Genomic DNA, 9818 nt, shown 5'->3' with positions numbered 1-9818 from the left:
GAGTGAAGAGAAGGAGAGGAGGAGTGAAGAGAGGGAGAGGAGAGGAGGAGTGAAGACAGGGAGAGGAGATGGGAGTGAAGACAGGGAGAGGAGAGGAGGAGTGAAGAGAGGGAGAGGAGAGGAGGAGTGAAGAGAGGGAGAGGAGAGGGGAGTGAAGAGAGGGAGAGGAGAGGGGAGTGAAGACAGGGAGAGGAGAGGAGGAGTGAAGAGAGGGAGAGGAGAGGAGGAGTGAAGAGAGGGAGAGGAGAGGGGAGTGAAGACAGGGAGAGGAGAGGAGGAGTGAAGAGAGGGAGAGGAGAGGGGAGTGAAGACAGGGAGAGGAGAGGGGAGTGGAGACACGGAGAGGAGAGGAGGAGTGAAGAGAGGGAGAGGAGAGGGGAGTGAAGAGAGGGAGAGGAGTGAAGAGAGGGAGAGGAGAGGGGAGTGAAGACAGGGAGAGGAGAGGGGAGTGAAGAGAGGGAGAGGAGGAGTGAAGAGAGGGAGAGGAGAGGAGGAGTGAAGACAGGGAGAGGAGAGGGGAGTGAAGACAGGGAGAGGAGAGGGGAGTGAAGACAGGGAGAGGAGAGGGGAGTGAAGACAGGGAGAGGAGAGGGGAGTGAAGACAGGGAGAGGAGAGGGGAGTGAAGAGAGGGAGAGGAGGAGTGAAGAGAGGGAGAGGAGAGGAGGAGTGAAGACAGGGAGAGGAGAGGGGAGTGAAGACAGGGAGAGGAGAGGGGAGTGAAGACAGGGAGAGGAGAGGGGAGTGAAGACAGGGAGAGGAGAGGGGAGTGAAGACAGGGAGAGGAGAGGGGAGTAAAGACAGGGAGAGGAGAGGGGAGTGAAGACAGGGAGAGGAGAGGGGAGTGAAGACAGGGAAAGAAGAGGGGAGTGAAGACAGGGAGAGGGGGTGTGAAGGTGACTCAGAAGAATTGCAGGCAGAGAAAAATGTGAGAGACACAAGAAGAAAATGGGGGGAAATGGGGAGGGAGTGAAATCAGGAAAGGAGAAGAAAAGAGCATAGAGAAATGGGTACAGAGATAGTGAGGAAGTGAGACATTTTTTTTAGGAAGAGAGGGAGCGTTCTAAGAACAGGAAGCCAGTGGGTGTGGAAAGAGAGACAGAGAGTGAGGTTAAATCCAGTGTAATAGTTGAAAGATAACCCCCCAGGAGGTGTCTGTTCAGTATTAACGATACATCAACTGTCTTTCCTCTTGTGCCTGGAGACTGGCTGTCTCTCTATGAAGACAGAACTATGTTACAGTCCTACACTCTTAGAAAAAAAGGAGGTATCTAGAACCTTAAAAGGAAATTACATCACTGCTCTATTTTACTATATATGCCCATTAATATGTTAGTAACATATCATATGTTTCATACAAATTTAGCATTTCCTCACTTCACGGAAATACAAGCTTTTATGCATCTCACCAGTAGAAACAGGTCAGCTACATTTCCTGGTTGTAAGCAAACCACACTTTCCAGAATTCATAGCGATTTCAGGACATAGTAAAGTCACGCGGATGTCTATGCAGTTGATGTTTGTAGCCAGCACTTTAAGCCAGAGGATTTCAAAACGGAGCTGAATTCTCAACTGAGCTCACTAAGTATTGTTGAATCTAACGTGAATATTTGTTATATTTAGAGTCTGATCCCATCAACATCAAGCTCATTACTAGGAAGTAGTGTAAACCACCACAATCGCACGAAAATCTACTAAATCTTTACAAATCAAATCTAAGCAAATGTTATTTGTCACATACACATGGTTAGCAGATGTTAATGCGAGTGTAGCGAAATGCTTGATCTTCTAGTTCTGACAATGCAGTAATAACCAACAAGTAATCTACCTAACAATTCCAAAACTACTGTCTTATACACAGTGTAAGGGGATAAAGAATATGTACATAAAGATATATGAATGAGTGATGATACAGAGCAGCATAGGCAAGATAAAGTAGATGGTATCGAGTACAGTATATACATATGAGATGAGTATGTAAACAAAGTGGCATAGTTAAAGTGGCTAGTGATACATGTATTACATAAGGATGCAGTAGATGATATAGAGTACAGTATATAAATAAAATAAAATAAAATTTTATTTGTCACATACACATGGTTATGCATATGAGATGAATAATGTAGGGTATGTAAACATTATATTAGGTAGCATTGTTTAAAGTGGCTAGTGATATATTTTACATCATTTCCCATCAATTCCCATTATTAAAGTGGCTGGAGTTGAGTCAGTGTCAGTGTGTTGGCAGCAGCCACTCAATGTTAGTGGTGGCTGTTTAACAGTCTGATGGCCTTGAGATAGAAGCTGTTTTTCAGTCTCTCGGTCCCAGCTTTGATGCACCTGTACTAACCTCGCCTTCTAGATGATAGCGGGGTGAACAGGCAGTGGCTCGGGTGGTTGTTGTCCTTGATGATCTTTATGGCCTTCCTATAACATCGTGTGGTGTAGGTGTCCTTGAGGGCAGGTAGTTTGCCCCCGGTGATGCGTTGTGCAGACCTCACTACCCTCTGGAGAGCCTTAGGGTTGTGGGAGGAGCAGTTGCCGTATCAGGCGGTGATACAACCCGCCAGGATGCTCTCGATTGTGCATCTGTAGAAGTTTGTGAGTGCGTTTGGTGACAAGCCAAATTTCTTCAGCCTCCTGAGGTTGAAGAGGCGCTGCTGCGCCTTCTTCACGATGCTGTCTGTGTGAGTGGACCAATTCAGTTTGTCTGTGATGTGTATGCCGAGGAACTTAAAACTTACTACCCTCTCCACTACTGTTCCATCGATGTGGATAGGGGGGTGTTCCCTCTGCTGTTTCCTGAAGTCCACAATCATCTCCTCAGTTTTGTTGACGTTGAGTGTGAGGTTATTTTCCTGACACCACACTCCGAGGGCCCTCACCTCCTCCCTGTAGGTCGTCTCGTCGTTGTTGGTAATCAAACCTACCACTGTTGTGTCGTCCTCAAACTTGATGATTGTGTTGGAGGTGTGCGTGGCCACGCAGTCGTGAACAGGGAGTACAGGAGAGGGCTCAGAACGCACCCTTGTGGGGCCCCCGTGTTGAGTATCAGCGGGGTGGAGAGTTGATCACCACCTGCGGGCGGGGCGGGGTCGAGACCCAGGGTCTTGAGCTTGATGACGAGCTTGGAGGGTACTATGGTGTTGAATGCCGAGCTATAGTCGATGAACAGCAATCTCACATAGGTATTCCTCTTGTCCAGATGGGTTAGGGCAGTGGCAGTGTGGTTGAGATTGCATCGTCTGTGGACCTATTTGGGCGGTAAGCAAATTGGAGTGGGTCTAGGGTGTCAGGTAGGGTGGAGGTGATATGGTCCTTGACTAGTCTCTCAAAGCACTTCATGATGACGGAAGTGAGTGCTACGGGGCGGTAGTCATTTAGCTCAGTTACCTTAGCTTTCTTGGGAACAGGAACAATGGTGGCCCTCTTGAAGCATGTGGGAACAGCAGACTGGTATAGGGATATTGATTGAATATGTCCGTAAACACACCGGCCAGCTGGTCTGTGCATGCTCTGAGGGTGCAGCTGGGGATGCCGTCTGGGCCTGCAGCCTTGCGAGGGTTAACACGTTTAAATGTTTTACTCACCTCGGCTGCAGTGAAGGAGAGTCCACATGTTTTCGTTGCAGGCCGTGTCAGTGGCACTGTATTGTCCTCAAAGAGGGCAAAAAAGTTATTTAGTCTGCCTGGGAGCAAGACATCCTGGTCCGTGACTGGGCTGGTTTTCTTCTTGTAGTCCGTGATTGACTGTTGACCCTGCCACATACCTCTTGTGTCTGAGCCGTTGAATTGAGATTCTACGTTATCTCTATACTGACGCTTAGCTTGTTTGATAGCCTTGCGGAGGGAATAGCTGCACTGTTTGTATTCGGTCATGTTACCAGTCACCTTGCCCTGATTAAAAGCAGTGGTTCGCGCTTTCAGTTTCATGCGGATGCTGCCATCAATCCACGGTTTCTGGTTAGGGAATGTTTTAATCGTTGCTATGGGAACGACATCTTCAACGCACGTTCTAATGAACTAGCACACCGAATCAGCGTATTCGTCAATGTTGTTATCTGACGCAATACGAAACATATCCCAGTCCACGTGATGGAAGCAGTCTTGGAGTGTGGAATCAGCTTGGTCGGACCAGCGCTGGACAGACCTCAGCGTGGGAGCCTCCCGTTTTAGTTTCTGTCTGTAGGCAGGGATCAACAAAATGGAGTCGTGGTCAGCTTTTCCGAAAGGAGGGCGGGGCAGGGCCTTATATGCGTCGCGGAAGTTAGAGTGTCAATGATCCAAGGTTTTTCCGGGGCTGGTTGCGCAATCGATATGCTGATACAATTTAGGGAGTCTTGTTTTCAGATTAGCCTTGTTAAAATCTCCAGCTACAGTGAATGCAGCCTCAGGATGTATGGATTCCAGTTTGCAAAGAGTCAAATAAAGTTCGTTCAGAGCCATCGATGTGTTTGCTTGGGGGGGAATATATACGGTTGTGATTATAATCGAAGAGAATTCTCTTGGTAGATAATGCGGTCGACATTTGATTGTGAGGAATTCTAAATCAGGTGAACAGAAGGATTTGAGTTCCTGTATGTTTCTTTCATCACACCATGTCTCGTTAGCCATAAGGCATACGCCCCCGCCTCTCTTCTTACCAGAAAGATGTTTGTTTCTGTCGGCGCGATGCGTGGAGAAACCCGCTGGCTGCACCGCCTCCGATAGCGTCTCTCCAGTGAGCCATGTTTCCGTGAAGCAAAGAACATTGTCCATCTGGAATGCTACCCTTGCTCGGATTTCATCAACCTTGTTGTCAAGAGACTGGACTTGGCGAGAAGAATGCTAGGGAGTGGTGCACGATGTGCCCGTCTCCGGAGTCTGACCAGAAGACCGCCTCGTTTCCCTCTTTTACAGAGTCGTTTTTTTGGGGTCGCCGCATTGGATCCATTCCGTTGTCCTGGTTGAAAGGCAGAACACAGGATCCGCGTCGTGAAAATCATATTCTTGGTCGTACTGATGGTGAGTTGACGCTGATCTTATATTCAGTAGTTCTTCTCGACTGTATGTAATGAAACCTAAGATGACCTGGGGTACTAATGTAAGAAATAACACGTAAAAAAAAACAAAAAACTGCATAGTTTCCTAGGAACGCGAAGCGAGGCGGCCATCTCTGTCGGCGCCCCAAGTGTACATGACACCATGATGAATAAATAAATATACCGGAGCTAGGTATAAACATGGTCTGTGTCTTGTTGTCATAGTTGGTGTGTTTACAAGTAGGCTACAAATTCTACTGTGGAGGCTTAGTTGATTTTTCATGCAAGGCTTGAAGTCTAAACTGGAAAAAGGGCGTATTAGTAAGGATGGGATGGTGTGGGTGTCTGACTGGCGTCTGTTGGGGGTGGGTATTTTATGTGAAGGTTAGTATGCATGATCTATTGACATGATGGAGGTGGGTGGATACAGTACCTTGTTGGAGTGTGTATTGATGGGGACAAAGTATTAAAATGTTGGCTAATTTTCAATCACTGACTATTGTGTGTCCTACAGACTAATCCTGCTGCTGCTGCTGAGAACCTTGACACCAGCTTTAGTAGTACAGAGCCTGTAAACCCATTGGATGAAAGCGTTCAGCCTGGAATAAGCTGAAAGCTCAACATCATCTGACTTTGAAACAAGCCAGGACAGCCAAAGGTATTTATTTAAGCACAATTCCCTGTTTCATCGTCCAGCTCTTCTTGGAAAGAGGAATCATCAGAAGCAGCCAATGTAGCTAATTATTTAGCAATCTCAGATAGAGAGTGCATGGTAACATAGCTTCTGTGAACCTGTAAACTAGTACCGCTGTGACGTATACTCCCTCTCCAGCCTCCAGGTCATCAGGCTGCTGATTATCCCACACACCTGTCACCATCGTCTTGCGCACCAGCGCCTCATGACTCTCACCTGGACTCCATCACCTCCTTGATTATCTTCCCTTCCCATCACCTCCCTGGTTATCTGTCACTCCCCTTGGTTCTTTCCTCAGGTGTTATTGACGCTGTTTTCATGTCGGTGTTTTGTTTGTGTTACGTGTTTATTGTTTCATTTATTTATTAAAACACTCACTCCCTGAACTTGCTTCCCCAACTCTCAGCGCACTCATAACAACCGCCCCCATTTATTGAAAAGCCTGCCTTCGAGGGTGGGAACAAGGAAGCAGGGCTCCCGTCACGCTGTAGTATTTACAAAGCAGGGGAAGATGAGTCAACCTAAATATCCTGGCAGATCGGCAGATCGGAAAAAAGATCAACCATATCTACTTGCTGCTGGAGTGATTGGGCAATCAGAAAAACACAAAGGCCACAATAGTTGGAACAAAACATGACTCCATTCATCTGTAGATCAGACAGTAGGCTCAATCAACCAAAGATGCCATTGGTTGAACTCTCCAATCGCAAAAATTAAATACAACTATAGTGCATAATTACGTCTGAAACAGATTCTCATCATTCATCATTATGTAGGGAGACTGTAATTTAATAAAATACAACTATAGTACATAATTATGTAGGGAGACTGTAATTTAATAAAATACAACTATAGTACATAATTATGTAGGGAGACTGTAATTTAATAAAATACAACTATAGTACATAATTATGTAGGTAGACTGTAATTTAATAAAATACAACTATAGTACATAATTATGTAGGGAGACTGTAATTTAATAAAATACAACTATAGTACATAATTATGTAGGGAGACTGTAATTTAATAAAATACAACTATAGTACATAATTATGTAGGGAGACTGTAATTTAATAAAATACAACTATAGTACATAATTATGTAGGGAGACTGTAATTTAATAAAATACAACTATAGTACATAATTATGTAGGAGACTGTAATTTAATAAAATACAACTATAGTACATAATTATGTAGGGAGACTGTAATTTAATAAAATACAACTATAGTACATAATTATGTAGGGAGACTGTAATTTAATAAAATACAACTATAGTACATAATTATGTAGGGAGACTGTAATTTAATAAAATACAACTATAGTACATAATTATGTAGGGAGACTGTAATTTAATAAAATACAATTATAGTACATAATTATGTAGGGAGACTGTAATTTAATAAAATACAACTATAGTACATAATTATGTAGGGAGACTGTAATTTAATAAAATACAACTATAGTACATAATTATGTAGGGAGACTGTAATTTAATAAAATACAACTATAGTACATAATTATGTAGGGAGACTGTAATTTAATAAAATACAACTATAGTACATAATTATGTAGGGAGACTGTAATTTAATAAAATACAACTATAGTACATAATTATGTAGGGAGACTGTAATTTAATAAAATACAACTATAGTACATAATTATGTAGGGAGACTGTAATTTAATAAAATACAACTATAGTACATAATTATGTAGGGAGACTGTAATTTAATAAAATACAACTATAGTACATAATTATGTAGGGAGACTGTAATTTAATAAAATACAACTATAGTACATAATTATGTAGGGAGACTGTAATTTAATAAAATACAACTATAGTACATAATTATGTAGGGAGACTGTAATTTAATAAAATACAACTATAGTACATAATTATGTAGGGAGACTGTAATTTAATAAAATGCAACTATAGTACATAATTATGTAGGGAGACTGTAATTTAATACAATACAACTATAGTACATCATTATGTAGGGAGACTGTAATTTAATAAAATACAACTATAGTACATAATTATGTAGGGAGACTGTAATTTAATAAAATACAACTATAGTACATAATTATGTAGGGAGACTGTAATTTAATAAAATACAACTATAGTACATAATTATGTAGGGAGACTGTAATTTCAAACCGTCATTGGACATTGTAAACCAGTCAGTTGCCATACTTCAATCTCTTGATGGAGGAGGTCAGTGTCCTCAATAATGGAGTGTTTCTGAAATCTCAGAGGTGCAACATCATTATTTAAATCAGTTGCTCAACCCTGCTGGCCCCCTGTCCCCCCACCCCTCCACACAAAGTGACAGGCTTGAAGCACCATAAATCACCACACACACGCATGCACTGTACATTACCACACACACTCCACAAGGGGAGTTTAATAGCTACTGGATATGCATAGACCTGCTGAACACGAGGCATGAACACACACCCAAGGTGCTGGCATATTTTACCAACAAATCCGGTCCCAGGGCATTACACACAGGACGGACGCAGCCACTAGGGGAGACTGGTTCAAGGCTGTCTCCAACCCTGTTTTGCCTGGCCTGTTAGTATGTATGTATGTATGTATGTATGTGTGTGTGTGTGTGTGTGTGTGTGTGTGTGTGTGTGTGTGTGTGTGTGTGTGTGTGTGTGTGTGTGTGTGTGTGTGTGTGTGTGTGTGTGTGTGTGTGTGTGTGTGTGTGTGTGTGTGTGTGTGTGTGTGTGTGTGTGTGTAAGAGAGAAGCAGATGTGATGAATAGCAGGAGAACAGGAGAAACCTCCTTTATATTCATCTGTTTATTAACTATGGTAGGGCTCATGGTGGGAGATTGAAGGTCACAGACTGATGCTCTAACACAGAGGAGATCCTGTGTAAATAAAGTGGTGTTGTGTATAGAGGTCATCAACTTCCACTAAGAGCTAGATTTACTGTAGTAGATATGACTTTGATATCGATACAGTGTAAAGGTGTGTTGCATTACAAACATAGTTGAAACATACTCATTACAAACATGGTAGAAACATACTCATTACAAACATAGTAGAAACATACTCATTACAAACATAGTAGAAACATACTCATTACAAACATATTAGAAACATACTCAATACAAACATATAAGAAACATACTCAATACAAACATAGCAGAAACATACCCAATACATAGTAGAAACATACTCAATACAAACATAGTAGAAACATACTCATTACAAACATAGTAGAAACATACTCATTACAAACATAGTAGAAACATACTCAATACAAACATAGCAGAAACATACCCAATACATAGTAGAAACATACTCAATACAAACATAGCAGAAACATACCCAATACATAGTAGAAACATACTCAATACAAACATAGTAGAAACATACTGATTACAAACATAGTGGAAACATACTCAATACAAACATAGTGGAAACATACTCAATACAAACATAGTAGAAACATACTCATTACAAACATAGTAGAAACATACTCATTACAAACATAGTAGAAACATACTCATTACAAACATAGTAGAAACATACTCATTACAAACATAGTAGAAACATACTCATTACAAACATAGTAGAAACATACTCATTACAAACATAGTAGAAACATACTCAATACATAGTAGAAACATACTCATTACAAACATAGTAGAAACATACTCAATACATAGTAGAAACATACTCATTACAATCATAGCAGAAACATACCCAATACATAGTAGAAACATACTCAATACAAACATAGTGGAAACATACTCATTACAAACATAGTAGAAACATACTCAATACATAGTAGAAACATACTCAATACAATCATAGCAGAAACATACCCAATACATAGTAGAAACATACTCAATACAAACATAGTGGAAACATGCTCATTACAAACATAGTAGAAACATACTCATTACAAACATAGTAGAAACATACTGAATACATAGTAGAAACATACTCAATACAAACATAGTGGAAACATACTCATTACAAACATAGTAGAAACATACTCAATACAAACATAGTAGAAACATACTCATTACAAACATAATAATAACGCAGACTTTTGATGGATGTGCATCATCTTGTTTCTCTTGAGTT

Source organism: Oncorhynchus gorbuscha, linkage group LG01 (genome assembly GCF_021184085.1).
Source record: "Oncorhynchus gorbuscha isolate QuinsamMale2020 ecotype Even-year linkage group LG01, OgorEven_v1.0, whole genome shotgun sequence".
Taxonomy (NCBI): domain Eukaryota; kingdom Metazoa; phylum Chordata; class Actinopteri; order Salmoniformes; family Salmonidae; genus Oncorhynchus; species Oncorhynchus gorbuscha.
Note: the sequence above shows the minus strand (reverse complement) of the source record.